Source organism: Gorilla gorilla, chromosome 1 (assembly GCF_029281585.2).
Source record: "Gorilla gorilla gorilla isolate KB3781 chromosome 1, NHGRI_mGorGor1-v2.1_pri, whole genome shotgun sequence".
NCBI lineage: Eukaryota > Metazoa > Chordata > Mammalia > Primates > Hominidae > Gorilla > Gorilla gorilla.
In genome coordinates, this window is record NC_073224.2 from 211,029,954 (window position 1) to 211,050,149 (window position 20,196).

Below are 20,196 nucleotides of genomic sequence, written 5' to 3' on the forward strand. Positions count from 1 at the left end.
GAAGTCCAAATATAATGATATTAGAACAGATACCCAACACGAACAACAAAAAACTCCATGCTTCCTTACTGAAAATTTTTTTTCACAGGTAAAAAGAACCCAGAATTGGGGTGAATTCATCAGTTCTCTGTTTCAATCAAAAAGAGGAACACAATATGCGCTTCTCCAAAATGTATAAAAGCAAAAATATATGTAAATTCACGAATTCATTAAACTGCAAAATCACTTGCTATTTTATTTACTTTAAGACAATAAGGTATATCTTTCTGTAACTGCTAAAAGCTACACTTCAGATTGCAGGTCACTTGTGTACAAGTTCCCCTCTCAAAAACACCCTCCCAACTCAAACCCCTTCCTGTTTTTCAACCTTGTATGTTTACTTTCACATCTGCTGCAAAAGATAAAAGCAACAATGGAGACATCAACCACATGACTGTGTTCTACCCAACCGGAAATAAAGCTCTGAAGCCAGACTTGCTGTGAAATGGGTCTTTAGAATACTCACACTCAGGCATAAAAATGTTACAGTATAAGTCTGGATCAAATCCAAAGATCAACACTAGACAAAACCAGGTGCAGCTATATTACACGTTTATATATAATAAGCATTAGACAGATATCCAATTTACGTAGAAAAATGCATAAGTCAAGAGGTAAAACTTATTCTCACTGCAAGATTATTCTCTCCCATCTCCATGAGGTCAGATTTTATCAAAGGGAAAAGGGAACTAACATTTATTGAGTACCTCTGACAGGCACACTACAAGGTTTGTTTTTATTAGTTATTCTATAGATTCTCTGCAATGTGAGTATTATGCTCATTCTACAGAAGAAACTGAGGTGTGGAAAAGTACTTTCACAAGATCACAATTAGTAAGAAATCATTGGCTTTAACAGAAGATCCAAATCTCTCCTTCCCCACCCACTCATAGACATAAGTAAAGGTATAGTCGTAAAAAATACTGGCTTTGAAGCGAATTTTCGCTTGCTAGCTGTGTAACTTTGGACAAGTTACTTAACTTTTGGCCTGGTTAATACATACTCCAAAGAGCTGTGGTGAAGATTAAATGCAAAAATAATAATGGGTAACATTTATCTGGTGCTGGGCACTGTTCTAATCCATTTAATCATCAAAATAACCGTAAAAGATATGTATTTGTATCATACCTACATTACAGAATGATTAGAAGTGAGGTGATATGGTTTGGCTCTGTAGCCCCACCCAAATCTCATCTTGAATTGTAATTTTTGTATTTTTTTTTTTTTTAGTAGAGATGGGATTTCACCATGTTTGGCCAGGCTGGCCTCGAACTTCTGACCTCAGGTGATCCACCTGCCTCGGCCTCTCAAAGTGCTGGGATTACAGGTGTGAGCCACTGCATCTGGCCTATAATTTTTTTTTTTTTTGAGACAAGGGTCTCTCTATGTTGCCCAGGCTAGTCTCAAACTCCTGGGCTCAAACAATCCTCCCACATCGGCCTCCAAAATGCTGGGATTACAGGCATGAGCCCCATCTTTTACATTTTTGTGATCACATATATCAACAGAGTCCTGCTCACTTAATATGTACTAAATGAAGGATCGTGCCATTCCTCTGCTCAAAATCCTCCCAAGAACTCCCGTCTCCAAATAAAATGCGAAGTCATTAACACAGGCAATAAGGCACTACAATGATTTGCTCCTTCTCCTACCTATGACCTCTCTGAATTAAACTCCTGCTACTTTTCCCTAGATCATTTTGACCCAACATGCTGGATCAATGTTTCTCATACACACCAAACCCGCTTAACTTTTGTGCATTTTGTTCCTTCTGCCTGGGATGCTCTTCCCCAGATACCTGCACAGCTCACTGTCTTATTCCATTTAGGACTCTGCTCCAATGTCACCTTATCAGAAATATCACCCTTATCTAAAATGTACACCCCACCTGCCTCACTGTCTCCCATTCTACTTTCCCTGATCCTCACTAAAATCTGATGTCTTATGTTCTATCCCTGATTTATACATTTATTATTTATCCCCTACCACTAAAATGTAAGCTCCAGGCTGGGCGTGGTGGCTCATATCTATAATCCCAACACTTTGGGAGGCCAAGGCAAGAGACTACTTGAGCCCAGGAGTTCAAGACCAAAATGGGCAACATATGGAGACCCCATCCCTCCAAAAAATTTCATTTAAAAATTAGCCAGAATGGCCAGGCGCGGTGGCTCACGCCTGTAATCCCAGCATTTTGAGAGGCCGAGGCGGGCGGATCACAAGGTCAGGAGTTCAGGACCAGCCTGGCCAATATGGTGAAACCCTGCCTCTACTAAAAATAAAAAATTAGCCGGGCATGGTGGTGGGTGCTTGTAGTCCCAGCTACTCAGGAGGCTGAGGCGGGGGAATCGCTTGAACCTGGGAGACGGAGGTTGCGGTGAGCCGAGATCGCGCTACTGCACTCCAGCCTGGGCGACAGAGCAAGACTCCATCTCAAAAAAAAAAAAAAAAGTTAGCCAGGCATAGTGGTGTGTGCCTGTAGTCTCAGCTCCTCAGGAGGCTGAGGTGGGAGGACTGCTTGAGCCCAGGAGGTTGAGGCTGCAGTGAGCTGTGACCACACCACTGCACTCCAGCCTGGGTGACAGTGCAAGACCCTGTCCCAGAAAAAGAAATAAGCTGCACAAGAACAGATACCTCTATTTTATTCACTGCTATGTCCCAATGTACTTATGATAGTGCCTTGTAAATAGTGAACAATCAATAAGTATTTATTACATGAATAAGTGGTAGGTGGTTTAGTTATCTATTACTTTACAATAAATTACCCTCCAAAACATGGTGGCTTAAAACAGCAAACATTTATTATTGCACAGTTTCTGTGGATGAAGAATCCAGGCATGACTTAGCTAGGTGACTCTGGCTTGGGGTCTTTTTTATTTTTTTTTTGAGATGTAGTCTCGCTCTGTCACCCAGAGCTGGAATGCAGTGGCACGATCTCAGCTCACTACAACCGCCACCTCTCAGGATCAAGCGATTATCCTGCCTCAACCTCCCAAGTAGCTGGGACTACAGGTGCACACCACCACACCCAGGTAATTTTTCTATTTTTAGTAGAGACGGGGTTTCGCCATGTTGGCAAGGCAGGTCTCGAATTCCTGACCTCAGGTGATCCACCCACCTCGGCCTCCCAAAGTGCTGGGATTACAGGCATGAGCCACACACCCAGCCAGGGGCTTTCATGAAGTTGTAGTAAAGCTGTCTACTGCATTTGCATTCACCTCAAGGCTCAACTCTGCCTGGAGAATCTGCTTCCAAGATCACTCACACCGAAGATCTACATCCAAGTTTACTGACAGACCTCGTTTTTAACCACATGGACATCACTACAGACTGCCTGAGTGTTCTCAGGATATGGTAGCTAGTGGTCCCAGGGAGAGGGAGAAAGCCAGAATCCCAAGAGAGAAGCCACAGTATTTTATAACCTAATCTTAGAAGTGACATCCCATCACTTTTGCTGTATTCTATTCAATAGCCCCCACTCAAGGGGAGGAAATTACACTAAGGGTATGCATACCAGGAGGGAGGGATAATTGGGGGCCATAATAAAGGCTGCCTACCACAGTACGCATGATAAAAATTTAAAAACATAAAACAAAAAAACTTGCCCTTTAGTTATATATTCTTTAGTATATTTATTTAAATATGATTCTATGATCATTATGCAATTATTCATCCCAGTGCTAGTCTTTTCCATCTTACAAAATACCAAAGAGAATACATTAAATATTGAACATATCTTGTTAACCAGTGTCCATTAATGGTCATATTAGAGATAATACAACTAGCAAGGATAAGTCAACAAAAATAGCATCTGGAGAAAAAAAGACTTACTGGGTAAATCTTGCTAAGTAGATGACACTGACCTTTACTATTTAATCATTATAGGCATCATCTTTAGGAGATGGAATGGCACTTAATAAAAGATCAGCTTTTTATATTACAATTAAAGAAATAATAAAAATTCAAAGGTTACTTAGTAAGCTAGAGGATATATCAATCTACTGTTAAGAAATAAAAAGGTTGCCAAGTGCAGTGGCTCACACCTCTAATCCCAGCACTTTGGGAGGCCGAGGCGGGTAGATTACCTGAGGTCAGGAGTTCGAGACCAGCCTGACCAACATAGTGAAACTCTGTCTCTACTAAAATACAAAAATTAGCCAGGTGTGGTGGCACACGCCTGTAATCCCAGCTACTTGGGAGGATGAGGCAGGAGAATCACATGAATCCGGGAGGTAGAGATTGCATTGAGCTGAGATCCCATCACTGCACTCCAGCCTGGGTGACAGAGTGAGACTCCACCTCAAAAAAAAAAAAAAGAAAGAAAAGAAAGGAAAGAAGGAAGAAAAAGGTTTAAGGCTAATTACACATAACCTGATTATCAGAATCAAACAGTGCATCACGGCTGAGTGTGTTGGCTGACACCTATAATCCCAACACTTTGGGAGGCCAAGTCAGGAGGATCTCTTGAGACCAGGCTGGGCAATATCATAAGATCATCTCAGCCTGGGCACAATGGCTCACGCCTGTAATTCCAGCACTTTGGGAGGCCGAGGCAGGCGGATCATGAGGTCAGGAGTTTGAGACCAGCCTGGCCAATATGGTGAAACCCCGACTCTACTAAAAAATACAAAAATTAGCCGGGCATGGTAGCACACACCTATAGTCCCAGGTACTTGGGAGGCTGAGGCAGAAGAATTGCTTGAACCCAGGAGGCAGAGGTTGCAGTGAGCCGAGATCGCGCCACTGCACTCCAGCCTGAGCAACAGAGTGAGACTCAATCTCGAAAAAAAAAAAAAAAAAAAATCCTGTCTCTAAGAAAAAATTTTAAAACTGGCGGGGCACGGTGGCATGCACCTGTAGTCCCAGCTACTCAGGAGGCTGAGGTGGGAGGACTGCTTGTGCCTGGGAGTTCAAGGTTAGAGTAAGCCATGATTGCCCCACTGCCCTCCAGCCTGGGCAACAGAATGAGACAGAGGATAAAAAGATAACAATAAATCTTCAGAGAAGAAGATATCTTTAAAACCTCTTTCCTCTACCAGGCTTCTTATTCTTGGTCTCCTTTCCCTTAAGTAGCTCTCCTTTACTTTATTTACTTGGCAACAACTATTTCCAACCTAACACAATTATCTCGAGACTATCTAAATATAAAATATAATTTTATAGGCCAGGTGCGGTGGTTCATACCTGTGATCTGAGCACTTTGGGAGGCCAAGGCGGGCGGACCAGGAGGTCAGGAGTTCGAAACCAGTCTGACCAACACGGTGAAATCCCGTGTCTACTAAAAATACAAAAATTAGCCAGGCGTGGTGGCACGTGCCTGTAATGCCAGCTACTTGGGAGGCTGAGGCAGGAGAATCGCTTCAACCTGGGAGGCAGAGGTTGCAGTGAGCCAAGATCATGCCATTGCACTCCAGCCTGGGTGACAGAGAGAGACTCTGTCTCAAAAAAAAAAAAAAAAGTGTATATATATATATATATGTATATATATATATAATTTCATAAATAAAATACTATTTACATTTTCACTGGAAAAACCACAAAGTATACTATGTGGATTTTCTTGCCTTCAAAAGCAATTGTGTTATTTCAAGTGTTGAGGATGCCAGAAAGCTTGAAGATTTAAAAATAACCTCACAAAGAGCTCATTTTCAACACCAGATGGAAAGAAATTACTCTAAAGACACATGTGTAGGAAGACAAATATACAATATCATATGATACCATGCAAAAGGTTTATATAATTACGTAATACCATCAAGACTGGAAAGACTGCAGGTAGTAAGCTGGCAACACTGTCGATCCTCTGAATCATTAAAAAAAGAGAAAAGGGCAAGAAACAGCAAGTGGGTGGTAGCAAAAAAAATTTTTTAAAGTCTTTACTTTAAGCTGCCTTCCATGTGTCCCTATCACATGCTGAAATGGTAGGCAGGTAAAATTTGAGGGCTTAAATCCTTGGCACTCCTGAGAGTCCTGCCTGTGTCCATATGGCCAAAAACTGGGGAGGGAAGGGGGAATGGGATGAATTTCAACAATCTGTATGAAATGTGTTATTAAGGTGAAACACTCTTCACTTGAATACATATAGAACTTCTAATTGGTAAATTAAAATACGTGCTTGGCATCTAAGTTAAAGCAGCATTTCTTTAGAAGATATGTTTAAAGATATGCCATTAAGATCCCATTGTGTTAAAATGATTTTAATAGGATTACTTAAGAGTATATGTAAGTACTAATAGCTGTATATCAATCACAACTAAACCTTGGCCTAATACTATGTATTTGTAAATCACCAAAAATATACATTTCTATTACACTTATGGGTTGCAGGCTTAAATTTAACCAATTCAAAACAACTCTATTAGCTAGATGTGATGGAACACACCTGTAGTCCCAGCTATTTAGGTGGCTGAGACAGGAGGATCACTTGAGCCCAGGGGTTCAACACCAACCTCAGCAACATAGAGAGACTCCCCATATAAATTTTTAAAAATTAAAATAGGCTGGGTGCCATGGCTCAACACCTGTAATCCCAGCACTTTGGGAGGCCAAGGCAGGCAGATTTCTTGAGCCTAGGAGTTCAAGACCAGCCTGGTCAAGATGGCAAAACCCAGTTTCTAAAAATATAAAAAATCAGCCAGGTGTGGAGCCTGTAGCTCCAGCTACTCGGGAGGCTGAGGTGGGAAGATCACCTGAGCCTGGGAAGTTGAGGCTGTAATGAGCCATGATCGCACCACTGCACTCCAGCCTGGGTGACAGGAGTAAGACCCTGTCTCAAAAAATAAATAAATACATAAATAAAAATAAAATAATCCTGTGCTTTAATATAGTTAAATCACGGGGAGTTTCTCACTTGAAACTTTTCTATCATAACTTTTTTATGATTTAATGCAGATATAACAAATATAATGCATGGGTAAAAGTTTTCTGAGTGAATATTAATGTAGAAAGTACCAAAACCTCAGTCTATGTTGTGTCCGGTGCTATGATTCAAACATATAGAGGGCCTACCAAAAGCTGATCTGCATTAGGGTGACTTTTGTGGAGGATGGAATCAGGTTGCATCTATAAATAACAATTAACTACAGGAGTACAGATTATATCCAATCTTATTTGATTATTTCCACCTATTTCCAAAAAAAGATGGAGGTGTTCCTGTCTCTATTAATAGATATTAGATAACAGAATAGAATTATAGATATACATTGAATATAGAATTAGATAATAGAAAATAATCTTAATAGAGCATCTATTGCTTCTTCCAATCTAATCAATATAAACTCACAGTCATATTTCTTATCCATTCCATCAGACAGATAATCTTGCCCCTTCCTACCCACCCTGCCAAAATTTCTTTAACCTTACCCAAGCTCTATTCCACATAGCTTAGAAATAATTTTAATCTCTACAAGCAGAGATCACCCTGAGAGTTGAGGGCCTAGATTAATTGGGTAGAACTGACTCAAAGAGTCATCAGCTAGGGAAGAGGGAGAGCAGCAATTCAATAAACAATCACAGTTTAATCCACATAGATTTAACTTGGAGATAAGAGATAACTTGCAAAAAAGAGAACTGCTCTTAATTGCAATAATAAAATAATAAAAATAATAAAACAATAAATAATTTAAAAGCATGACGCCAGAATGTCTCTGGAATTTCTATATAGAAAGGACTTTTGGGCTGGATGCTGTGGCTCATGCCTGTAATCTCAGCACTCTCGGAGGCCAAGGCAGATGGATCACTTGAGATCAGGAGTTCAAGACCAGCCTGGCCAACATGGTGAAACCCCGTTTCTACCAAAGAATACAAAAATTAGCCGTGCGTGCCTGTAGTCCCAGCTACTCAGGAGGCTGAGGCGGAAGAATCGCTTGAACCCGGGAGGCAGAGGTTGCAGTGAGCCGAGATCATGCGACTGCATTCCAGCCTGGGCAATAGAGCAAGACCCTGCCTCAAAAAAAAAAAAAAAGAAAGAAAGGACTTTTAAGGATAGCAATTTGACTGGAAGGAGAGACAGAATATTTGGATATCAAGCTCCCAGTTCCTACCCAGATTGCATGTTTACTTAGGGTGACTTAGTGGGAAGCTGAGGAAGTTAGAGGGTAGGGGATATTAAAGTCTCTTCGAGCTACTCCTTGAATTATACTGGCTGCTGTTCTCCAAAGTTCAAAGAGCTAGCCAATTTATTTTCAAATATTTTAAGTGGATACAATTCAATTTAAATAAAAAATCAGCAAAATAAGTATAAACACACTTTCATCATAATCGGATTTTCCCAAAACCAATATTTGAAGCAAAGTGTCAGTAAGGTGGGTAGTTCTAAATGAGATCAGCACTCAATATAAAATATCAAAGTTCTCCTTTCTAACACCTCCAAGTTCTGAATACTCCTCACTGCTACAGCATTCTTCATCTTTCTATGTATTCATTAAATAGCAGCAGAGTAAATCAAAATACTAATCTAACCCAGTGAGCACTTCAGAGTAAGTTATATTGCATTTGACTAAACATACCATGAACCCACTCTTAAAAAGGACGCACAGTAAAAGCCACCAGTGACATACCAAGAAACTTAAATGAACAACAAAAAATAACATACATTTTGCATCTGCCTCTCCTCTCCTCTAACTAAATGCTATGATAAATGCAATCAAGCAATTACTTTTTCTTTTTTCTCCTTGAGACAGAATTTCACTGTTGCCCAGGCTGGAATGCAGTGGTCTCAAACTCAAAGGCTCAAGTGATCCGTGGGCCTCGGCCTTCCAAAGGGCTGGGATTACAAGCATAAACCACTGCACCTAGCTAGCAATTACTTTTCAATAATTTTGGATCCTTTACACACATAAGGCCCATAACTGATTAATTCAGAGGCCATCTTTGGGGGCTTTATTTAGAGGAAAAAAACAAAGTTATTCATAAGAAAACTTATTGGAATTATTGTTGTTTAGCTCACAAAATAAAGTGATTCCATGTTCAAATAATTAAAGAAAAAATTCAAATATAGAGGTAGCAATGAATCCACATCTGAATATGCATTTAACCAAACACAAACTTGATGAAACTCAGAAAAATACAGGCCATTGGCTGGGTGTGGTGGTTCATGCCTGTAATCCCAGCACTTTGGGAGGCGGATGTGGGCAGATCACGAGGTCAAGAGATTGGAGACCATCCTGGCCAACATGGTGAAACCTCGTCTCTACTAAAAATACAAAAATTTAGCTGGGCGTGGTGGTGTGCGCCTGTAGTCCCAGCTACTCGGGAGGCTGAGACAGAAAAGACAAGAAAAACAAAAATACACTGGCAACATTTATGCTGTCCTGCATCTTAGATAACAAGGAAACAGACTGTGGTCTACATGTATGCTCCTCTTGATTTCAGAACCAAACTCAGCCTCTGATGGCCACTGATATTCTAAAGTTATGAAATCAGATTAGCAATATGAAACTGGATTACTACATTAAAAAAAATGTAAGCAAACTCTATCATTCACACCAAAAATTACACACCAGGCATGGTGGCTCATGTCTGTAATACAGACTAAGCTGGGCACAGTGGCTCATGTCTGTAATCCCAGCACTTTTGGAAGCAGAGGTGAGACGATCATTTGAGCTCAGGAGTTTGAGACCAGCCTGGGCAACAATAGCAGGACCCCGTGTTTTAAAAACGAAAAAAAAAAAGCTGGGCATGGTGGTGCATGTCTGTAGTCGCAGCTGCTCAGGAGGCTCAGGTGGAAGAATCATTTGAACCCAGGAGTTCAAGGCGGCAGTGAGCCAGGATCATGCCACTGCCCTCCAGCTTGGGCAACAAGGTAAGACCCCTGTCTCTAAAAACATAAGTATACAGGGCCAGGCACGGTGGCTCATGCCTGTAATCCCAGCACTTTGGAAGGCCGAGGTGGGTGGATCACTTGAGGTCAGGAGTTCAAGACCAGCCTGGCCAACATGGTGAAACCCCAACTCTACTAAAAATACAAAAGTTAGGTGGGCATGATGGCAAGCGCCTGTAATCCCAGCTACTTGGGAGCCTGAGCCAGGAGAATTGCTTAAACCCAGGAGGTGGAGGTTGCAGTGAGCTGAGATCATGCCACTGCACTCCAGCCTGTGTGACAGAGTAAGACTCCATCTCAAAATAAATAAATAAATACACACACACACACACACACACACACACACATAAACACACACACAGAGAGAGAGAGAGAGATGGCAAAGCAAGGGTTATTACAGAGTAGTTCTATTTGGTTGCACAATACAAAGAATAAAGGTGGAAAGGTAGATTGTAGCCATATTGCATAAGAACTTACAAGACATTTGGTATAAAACACTTAATAAATGTTGGGAGAGGCCGGGTGAGGTGGCTCACATCTGTAATCCCAGCACTTTGGGAGACCCAGGGAGGAGGATCCCTTGAGTCCAGGAATTCAAGACCACCCTAGGCAACATAGTGAGACTGTCTCTACAAAAAATAAAAAGACATTAGCCAAGCATGGGGGCACACGCCTATAGTCCCAGCTACTAGGGAGGCTGAGGCAGGAGGATCACTTGAGCCCAGGAGTTTAAGGCTGCAGTGAGCCGTGATCATGCCACTGCACTCCAGCCTGGGTGACAGAATGAGCCCCTGTTTAAAAAAAAAAAAATTGTTGGGAGAATTTTGGTAAAACCTACAGATTAAAAACATTTATTTCTAAGCCTGAATTCAAACATACAAGGAAAAATGTATAGTTTTGTTGGTAGAAGACAGAGGAATCAGAAGGTTGGCACTCTGAACTTATGTTCAACAATGAGTTCACCTTTTTTTGAGACAGTTTTGCTCTGTTGCCCAGGTTGAAGTGCAGTGGTGCAATCTCGGCTCACTGCAACCTCCGCCTCCTAGGTTCAAGCGATTCTCCTGCCTCCGCCTACTGAGTAGGTGGGATTACAGGCACATGCCACCACACCCAGCTACTTTTTTGCATTTTTAGTACAGATGGGGTTTCACCATGCTGGCCAGGCTAGTCTCGAACTCCTGACCTCAAGTGATCCACCCGCCTTGGCCTCCCAAAGTGCTGGGATTACAGGCGCGAGCCACCGTGCCCGACCGAGTTCACTTTTAATAGTGCCAAAGATATACTGTACTTGTTTCCCCAGGTGTATGAATAATATCTATATTTACCTTAATTATAAGCTTCTTATAGAAAGCACACTGAATTAACTACTTTGATTCTAAGGCAATCTGGTGTTCAGTTATTACATCTATTTTTGAATCTGCCATTTATTGAGTGCTTACTGTACGCCAGATAGCATGTACGCTACATGGATTATATTAATAACACCCCAAACCAAAAATTTTACAACTGGCGAATAACTGATTACACTTTCAATTTACAGAAAAGGAAAATGAAGAGTACATCAAGTTTCCATAAAAAGTAGGGGTTAGTGCTACATTAACAAAACTGGGACGGGAAGAAACATATACAGGCTATATATCCTGCTTTTGATTAAAGGCATCAAACCAACTAAAATTTTTGCCAGGACTGAGAATACAGAAAACAACAATGAGCAACAGCATTGACTACAGTACATCCTCAAGAGAGTATAAATCCACTATAATAATATCCAAGACACAAGACACAACCATTTCTTGCAATTTTCCCTAAAAACAGAAGGGAAGAAAATAGCAGCTGTGAAATCACCCAGACTACAAAAAAAAAAAAAAAAAAGCATCTGAAAAAAAAAAAGGAAAAAGAAAAAACTATCTCCTAATGAGCAACTACATGCCAAAAAACAAGTCTCCACAGACTAGTCATTTATGGCAGGGTACAGGGTACAGTTAAAGAAACAACAGGATGACAGTCGCTATCATGTGGCCAGAAACCAGTCCATCAGCAATCTGTTTCACGTGAGATCACTTTCTCTCAAGAGAATGCCTGTTCTTGGGGAGCATGACCCTGTTTTGGCAAAACCTCCCCAGGAATAATGGCCTGCTGGTCAATCTCGGAGGGCGAGCCCAGACCCGGCCTCTCCACAGGTACAGCAGCCCAGCGAGCACGGGGGAAGATTTCCAAGCCGACAGATGCGCGAACTGAAAAAGGAGGTCACGACGCTGAGAGAATAGATTTAACCCTCTGCTCGCTGGGAACCCAGAAGACTAAGGGGGAACGTGTTTTTCAATGATGCAGGCGTCGGTGGCGGGAAGGCCTGCGAAGTCTTGCCAGGGCTCCCTGCAGTCCTCAGATTCCACCTGACTTCTGCAGACAGCCCGGCTCCCTCGCCAGGAAGAAATCGCTCCGCGGCTGCACGCAACACCTTCACCGTCTGAAACCTGCGATTCTCCGCATTTGGTTTCCTCCCGAGGCTCCTGCACACCGCACCGTGATTGACGCACCCGAGGGGACCGATTTTCCCTCGTCAAAAATACATCTCAAGCCTAACTTTCCAACACTCCCGCGACGCAACCCCTTCCCCTTTCCTCAGCGGCTCTGGCCCGCCCCTCGCTCCTCGCGCCGTGTCCCGGCTGGAGATCCAGAGTGCGCACGAGGCTCCTCCGCGGGAGAACCCGCGCCCCGGCCCGGGGCCTGTCGGGGGTTGCAGACAAAGAGGCTGCAGCGCCGCCGCGGCCGCCAGGACCGTCCCCACGGGGACAGCTCCACGCCCCCCACCCCGGCTCCCGCGCCGCCGCCGCCGCCTCGCCTCACCGGTGGCTCCGGGGCCGGGCTCCTGCGCCCGCCACTGCTGCAGCCCGACGAACAATGGCAGGAGGAGGCGCCGGCGTCCGAGGCTCGGGCCCTCTGCGGCTCGCGGGCCCGCCGGCTGCTGCTGGCTGACTGACTAAACGCACCAGAGGAGGGAGGGAGCGAGCGAGCGAGCGAGCGAGCGAGCGAGCAGGCGAGAGGCCCTGGCGCGCGTCCTCCCGCCTTCCCTCTGCGAGGCGAAGCCAGCCCGGCCCGCCGCCCGCCCGCCGGCCCGCGCCCCTCCCCCTCAGTTCGCCACAACATTGTAGTAAATTTCTATTGGGCCGCGCCGGAGGGAAGGAGGGGGCCGGGCCCGCGGCCCGTCCGCCCATTGGCTGAGGCCAACTTCTAGCTCCCCTTGTTTCCCCCCTCCCCTAGGCCGGTAAGGAGAGGAGAGGGGAACGAAAAAGAGAGAGGAAAAGGCAAGGGGCTGGCCGCGTGTGCGCACGCGCAAGTCGAACCCGGTCTGGAGCCGGGGTGTTCCGGGATCCCGCAGCACCCACGTGGGGCATGAGGCAGCTAGAGCCCTGGACGGTGAGGTCCTTTCCTCCTTCCAAGTAAGAGGCCGAGATTTGGAAGCCTCAGGGAAGTAACTCGCGTAGAGGTTGTAGCCAGGCTACCCCAACTGACTCCCCCTAAACGCTTAGTGACCTCGGGTAAGTCACTCAGCTTCTCTGTGCCTCGGTTTCCCCATCCACTAGTTTGACTGTCTCTAGGCGCCCTTCCAACCCTGACGTTCGATGAGACTTTACCTCTCGTGCCAGCTGTGTAAGGCCTGAAATGGAAGCTAAGTGTTGAGACCACGCCAAGACTGAACCTGTCTTCTGCATTTAAGGATCTCCTAAATTCCCCCCTGGCAATCTCAACATTATAAAGACCTAGCTTCCGAGGTCTGGTCTCCAGATGAACTGAGGGTTGCTCTGACAATTGCTTAGTGTGTCTTTATTTCCTTCCAGAAGTGTCAGAGACCCCTTGACCCTTCCTACTCCCTGCTAGGCTGGTCTGTGAACAGGCTTCGGACCCACAGTGCAGAAAGAAGGCTTTTGTTTTAAGCATGATACCTAGAAGGTAAGATAGGATCTGGTGTTCTATTTTAGAGATGAGGAAACTGAAGCAGAGAGACTTAGAACTGACAGGATAAGAAGCCAGGCAATCTGACAGCAGAGTCTGTAGACGCCAGCTAGACATTCCTGATATCTAATCACAGCCCCTTCACAATCCCAGCACAGCCTCTGGAAACAGATTGCCTGGGTTCAATTCTTAGTCTCCAGCCCTTTCTAATGGTTTGATTTTCATTTTTCTTTTATTTATTTATTTATTTGAGACGGAGTCTCGCTCTGTCACCAGGCTGGAGTGCGGTGCCGGAATCTCGGCTCACTGCAAACTCTGCCTCCCGGGTTCAAGCCATTCTCCTGCCTCAGCCTCCCGAGTAGCTGGGACTACAGGCGTGTACCACCACGCCCAGCTAATTTTTGTATTTTTAGTAGAGACGGGGTTTCACCGTGTTAGTCTCGATCTCCTGACCTCGTGACCTCGTGATCCGCCCTTCTCGGCCTCCCAAAGTGCTGGGATTACAGGCTTGAGCCACCGCGCCCGGCCGTGCCTCATTTTTCAACACCATAAAAGGGGATAATATGTCCAAGTAGCTGGGACTCCCACCTATAGTGGGAGGCTGAGGTGGGAGGATTGCTCAAGCACAGGAGTTCAAGGCCACAGTGAGCTAGGATCATGCCATTCCACTCCAGCTTGGGCAACAGAGCAAGACTCCATCCCTAAAAACAAAAACGAGGGTTGGGGGAGGGAGAAGGATAATAATAGTTCCCACCTCACAGAGTTACTGTAAGAATTAGGCCAGGCATGGTGGCTCATGCCTGTAATCCCAGAACTTTGGGAGGCTGAGGCAGGCAGATCACCTGAGGTCAGGAGTTCGAGACCAGCCTGGCCAAATGGTGAAACCCCATCTCTACTAAAAATACAAAACTTAGCTGGGCCTGGTGGCAGGCGCCTGTAATCTCAGTTATTCTCGGAGGTTGAGGCAGGAGAATCACTTGAACCCAGGAGGTGGAGGTTGCAGAGAGCCGAGATCATGCCGTTGAACTCCAGGTTGGGTGACAAGAGCAAGACTCCATCTCAAAAAAAAGAAAAAGGAAAAAAGAATTAAATGAGTTAAAATATGTAAAGGACTTAGAGCAGTGCCTAGCTCATAGTAAGATCTATGTGTGTTAATTATTATTACTATTCAGAGACTAAAATGTGGACTGAGAGGTGTGGAACTGGCAAATATAATAATATATTTGTTAAGCATGCAATTGTTGTCAGCACTGAGCTGAGCACGTTATGTAAATTGTCCATTTGAAACATCATAAAACCCCTTGAAAACCACCTGACTATACCATCTAAAACAGCCTCCACTCAAACACCCTTATCCTGCTTTAATTTGCTTCATAGCACTTACCCTACTTGACTTTCTACTATATATTTATTATTTATTGTGCCTCTCAAATAAATTGCTGTAATCTAGACCCACTAGACTGCAAGCTCAGGAAGGCAGGGAGTGTATCTGTATTCATCTCCCAGAACAGTATACGCTCAATAAATATTTGTTGAATGAGTTAATGAACATCCTCATTTTATATATAAGGAAACTGAGTCTTAGTGAGGTCAGGTGACTTGGCCAGGGTCATTCTGTGTACGAGGGGTGAAGCACCTGTTTTTTTTTGAGAAGGAGTTTCGCTCTTTTTGCCCAGGCTGGAGTGCAATGGCACGATCTCGGCTCACCTCACTGCAACCTCTGCCTCCCAGGTTCAAGCGATTCTCCTGCCTCAGCCTCGTGAGTAGCTGGGATTACAGGCATGTGCCACCACGCCTGGCTAATTTTGTATTGTTAATAGAGACGGGGTTTCTCCATGTTGGTCAGGCTGGTCTCGAACCCCCAGCCTCAGGTGATCCACCCACCTCAGCATCCCAAAGTGCTGGGATTACAGGCATGAGCCACCATGCCTGGCCGCACCTGTTCTTAAATACTCTGGTCTCCTGCCTCAAGTCCTCAGGTTCAGCTGTGCTTTTTATTCAGAGTTCTAGTCCTACCACCTCTGTGCCTCAGGCTTCCTTCACCAATCAGACAGGAAAATCTGGTACCTTGAAGGATGAGTATAGAAGACCAATTACCAGTGGTTTACCATCTCTACCACCACCAAGTTATCCAGCAAATTCAGATTCATGAAAGCCCAGTATTCTCTATGCCACGAAGTGCTAGCCAATGGCACATCTAATTGGATGCAAAGAATATGTAGCATTTAATAATCATTACTCTGCAAATAAGTAGAGGTCTCAGGCTAACAGCAAAAGGCTAGACACAAGGCAGGTATGAACTACTCTGAAATTCAGAGTGCCATGCAATAACACACCATAATCCATTGACTCAGGCTTTAGAATCTGAAAGACCTGAATTCCAGTGCTGGCTTTTAATTCTTAGCCTGGAGATGAAAGGGCTTTGTAAACTGTAAAGTACTATCCACACATGAGGAATTTTTGTTATTTTAGACACACATCTTCACTTGTTAGGCTAAGTGCCCAATCTCTGAGTGTTGCCAGGCCTATCACATAGGAAGATGTGGGGGTATAAGTAATGCCTAATATGAAAGGTGGAAAAACTACCTTTACTCCTGGGCCCATCTGCCCTCTCAGACTTCTGCAAACCAGGTATCCAGTCCCAGCTCACCCTGCAGAGACTGCCATCAGGTACCAAGGGTAAAGGTCCCAAGCACCGTCTCTGAGGCTAATTTCCAAGGCAGAAACAGCTCTGCTCCATGCTCACATCTGGGTGGCAGCTGTGCTATGCCCCAAGCCCCAGGATGGGGTCCCTAAGGGCCATCTCTATCTCGCCTGCCAGCTGAGCCCACCATTACCTCCCCACCCCCTACCCCTTGTGTTCCTTCCTAGGGAATACAGGCCCCGCCAGCTGCCTGTTAGCCCCTGGAGCAGTCAAGGGCAGTAAGCAGAAGAGAAAAAGAAAAAAAAAGACAGCGTGAAAGGGTCTTAATCCTTCCCCACTGCAAACTGAGCCCAAGCAAAAGCAAACACCAGCTGCACATAAGAGGGTGGAATTAGATGGTGAAATTAGGTGGTGACCAGTGGGGAAGGCCAGAGAGTGTAGATGAGGCCTCAGATGACCTGGTAGAGATGAGATTGGAAGAAAGCGGGGAGGGGCGGGGAAACCATACCCAAATCTGGGACGTGGGCGGATTAGGGACACAGCTGGCCTGAAGCCCTGTGTCTGTTGTGGAGGGTGGCAAGAGATTGAAGAGGGTTTTGAAAAGCTGGGCCCACCAACAAAGTGTTCTGAACAGTACTGTTGAATGAAAACTGATGCTGGTACCAAAAGTATATGAAGAGTAGTGCTTGCCATCCTGCCTATGGCAGGATAAAAAAATCACAGTTATTTTAGACTTGTAAACACAAATGATAAATCAAACAGGCTATAATGGGATGGGAATTACCATTCATACAGTGGGATGGGGATTATTTTTACTAGTAGTACTTGAATTGTTCATAGAAAATTTAGAAACACAAGAAAAAATGTAAGTCACTATAAAGCCACCAGTCAAAAATAACTACCATCAATATTTTAGTACCTTTTCTTATACGTACACTTTTTTTTTTTTTTTTTTTTTTTAGACAATGGTCTCACTCTGTTGCCCAGGCTGGTGTACAGTAGCATGACCACAGCTCACTGCAGCCTCGACCTCCTGGGCTCAAGTGATGCGATCCTCCCACCTCAGCCTCCCAGGTAGCTGGGATGGCATTTGGGGCATGCCATCAAGTCCACCAAATTTTTTAATTTTTTGGTACAGACAGGGTCTCATAGTGTTACCCACACTGGTCTCGAACTCCTGGTCTCAAGCATGAGACACCACACCCACCCTTATGTATACTATCTATCTATCTATCTATTGTATTTCTCTATTTTTGAGACAAGATCTCACTCTGTCACCCAAGCTGGAGTACAGTAGCATAATCATGGCTCACAGCAGCCTTTCCCTGAGCTCCAGCAATCCTGCCTCCTCAGCCTCCTGAGTAGCTGGGACTATAGGTATATGCCACCACACCCAGAAAATTTTTTATTTTATTGTTGGTAGAGATGAGGTCTCCCTATGTTGTGGAGACTAGTCTTGAACTCCTGGGCTCAAGCAATCCTCCCACCTTGGCCTCACAGAGTGCTGGGATTACAAGCGTGAGCCACTGCACCCGGCCTTATTTTTATTTTTTTATTTATTTTATTTTTTATTTATTTTTTCAAGAGATAGGGTCTCACTCCGTTGCCCAGGCTGGAGTGCAGCTGTGCAATTATAACTCACTGTAGCTTTGAACTCATGGGCTCAAGCAAACCTCCCACCTCATCCTCCCAAGTAGCTGGATTACAAGCACAGGCCACTGTACCTAGCTTCTTATTTGTGTACTTTTCAGTGTACATATATTAAGTCATATGAAATTGCTGATTTTATAGGTTAAAAATGATCAAATGTGAACAATTTCATATGTCTCAACCTAACGCTTTTTAAAAATTTAGACCATATTATTTTAGGACTGACTTTTTTTTTTTTTTTTTTTTTGAGACGGAGTCTTACTCCATAGCCCAGGATGAGTGCAATGGCCCAGTCTTGGCTCACTGCAACCTCTGCCTTCCAGAATCAAGAGATTCTCCTGCCTCAGCCTCCAAAGTAGCTGGGATTACAGGTGCCCGCCACCACGCCCAGCTAATTTTTTTTTTTGTATTTTTAGTAGAGACATGTGGGATAGGCTAGTATTGAACTCCTGACCTCTGGTGATCCGCCTGCCTCGGCCTCCCAAAGTGCTGGGATTACAGGCATGAGCCACCAGGCCCAGCCTAAAACTGACTTTTTTCATTTAACAATATGTTGTGAACATTTGTATCATAATTTTTAACAATGCTAGCAAGCGGATATATCATAATTTAGTTAATCCTACTATTGGACATTGAGTTTGTTTCCCATTTTTCTCTCTTAAAAATGATACTTGGGCCGGGCACAGTGGCTCACGCCTGTAATCCCAGCACTTTGGGAGGCCGAGGCGGGTGGATCACGAGGTCAGGAGTGTGAGACCAGCCTGACCAACATGGTGAAACCCTGTCTCTACTAAAAATATGAAAATTAGCCAGGCGTGGTGGCACACGCCTGTAATCCCAGCTGCTCAGGAGGCTGAGACAGGAGAATGGCTTGAACTCAGGAGGCAGAGGTTGCAGCGAGACGAGATCACGCCACTGCACTCCAGCTTGGGCAACAGGGCAAGACTCTATCTCAAATAATAATAATAATAATAATAATAATAATAATAATAACTACTTTTTTTTTTTTGAGACAGAATCTCGCCCTGTAACCCAGGCTGCAGTGCAGTGGCACAATCTCGGCTTGCCACAGCCTCTGCCTGCCAGGTTCAAGTGATTCTCCTGCCTCAGCCTCCCGAGCAGCTGGGATTACAGGCACCCGCCGTCACACCCAGCTAATTTTCATGTGTTTCGTAGAGACGGGGCTTCTCTATCTTGGCCAGGCTGGTTTCGAACTCCTGACCTCAGGTGATCCGCCCACCTCGGCCTCCCAAAGTGCTAGGATTACAGGCGTGAGCCACCGTGCCCAGCCATAACAACTAGATTTATGAGGTATTTACTATGTGCCAGGCACACAGTAAGTACTTTTTAAGCATTATTGCATTTAACTTCTTAACAGTAATACTTAGGCAATATTATTAGCCTCAAGTACAGTTGAAGAAACTACAGCTTAGATGAATTAGGGGCTGTGCAGGGGCTCACACCTATAATCCCAACACTTTGGGAGGCCAGGGTTGGAGGATTGCTTGAGGCCAGGAGTTCGAGATCAGTCTAGGCAACATAGTGAGACCTCATCTCTACAAAAAAAAAATAAAATTTTTAAAAAATCAGCCAATCTGGCACTAGCTTTGGAGTCTAGGAAAAAAAAACAATAGCCAAGCATGGTGGCACCTGCCTGTGGTCCCAGCTACTCGAGAGAGTGAGATGGGAGGATCACTGGAGCCTGGGAGGTCTAGGTTGCAGTGAGCCATGATCGCACTACCACACTTCATCACTTTGTGACAGAGCAAGACCCTGTCTCAAAAAAGAAAAAAAAGGCCAGGCACAGTGGCTCACTTGTTGTCAAGGAATGCCTTAACAACCATCCACCAGGTCCACTTTTACAATTTCAATCTTCTTCCCTCTGGCCCTTGTTTCTTGGCATGTCTGCACAGCAACCCCAATGCATAGGGGTAATGTAATCCCAGCGCTTTGGGAGGCTGAGGGAGGAGGATCACTTGAGCCCAGGAGTTTGAGACCAGTCTGGGTAATGGTGAGACCCCATCTCTATTGAAAAAAAAAGAAGGCCAGGTGCAGTGGCTCATGCCTGTAATCCCAGCACTTTGGGAGGCCG

General features: G+C 44.6%; 1 protein-coding gene across 50 annotated transcripts in view; it reads right to left on the reverse strand.

The window, feature by feature from the left end:
* The window catches only part of EPB41 (erythrocyte membrane protein band 4.1), a 233,172-nt gene that overhangs the window by 192,544 nt on the left and 20,432 nt on the right, over positions 1 to 20,196 (reverse strand). For 24 of the 50 annotated variants that reach the window (XM_019013826.4, XM_055389732.2, XM_055389693.2 and 21 more), the window contains exon 1: positions 12,704 to 12,966. The exons of 25 other annotated variants lie outside the window; for them this stretch is intronic. The gene's annotated coding sequence lies outside the window, so the exon portion shown is untranslated. Of the gene's footprint in view, positions 1 to 12,703; positions 12,973 to 20,196 lie in introns of those variants that run through there. One more of the 50 variants, XM_019013824.4, reaches the window with a different exon arrangement.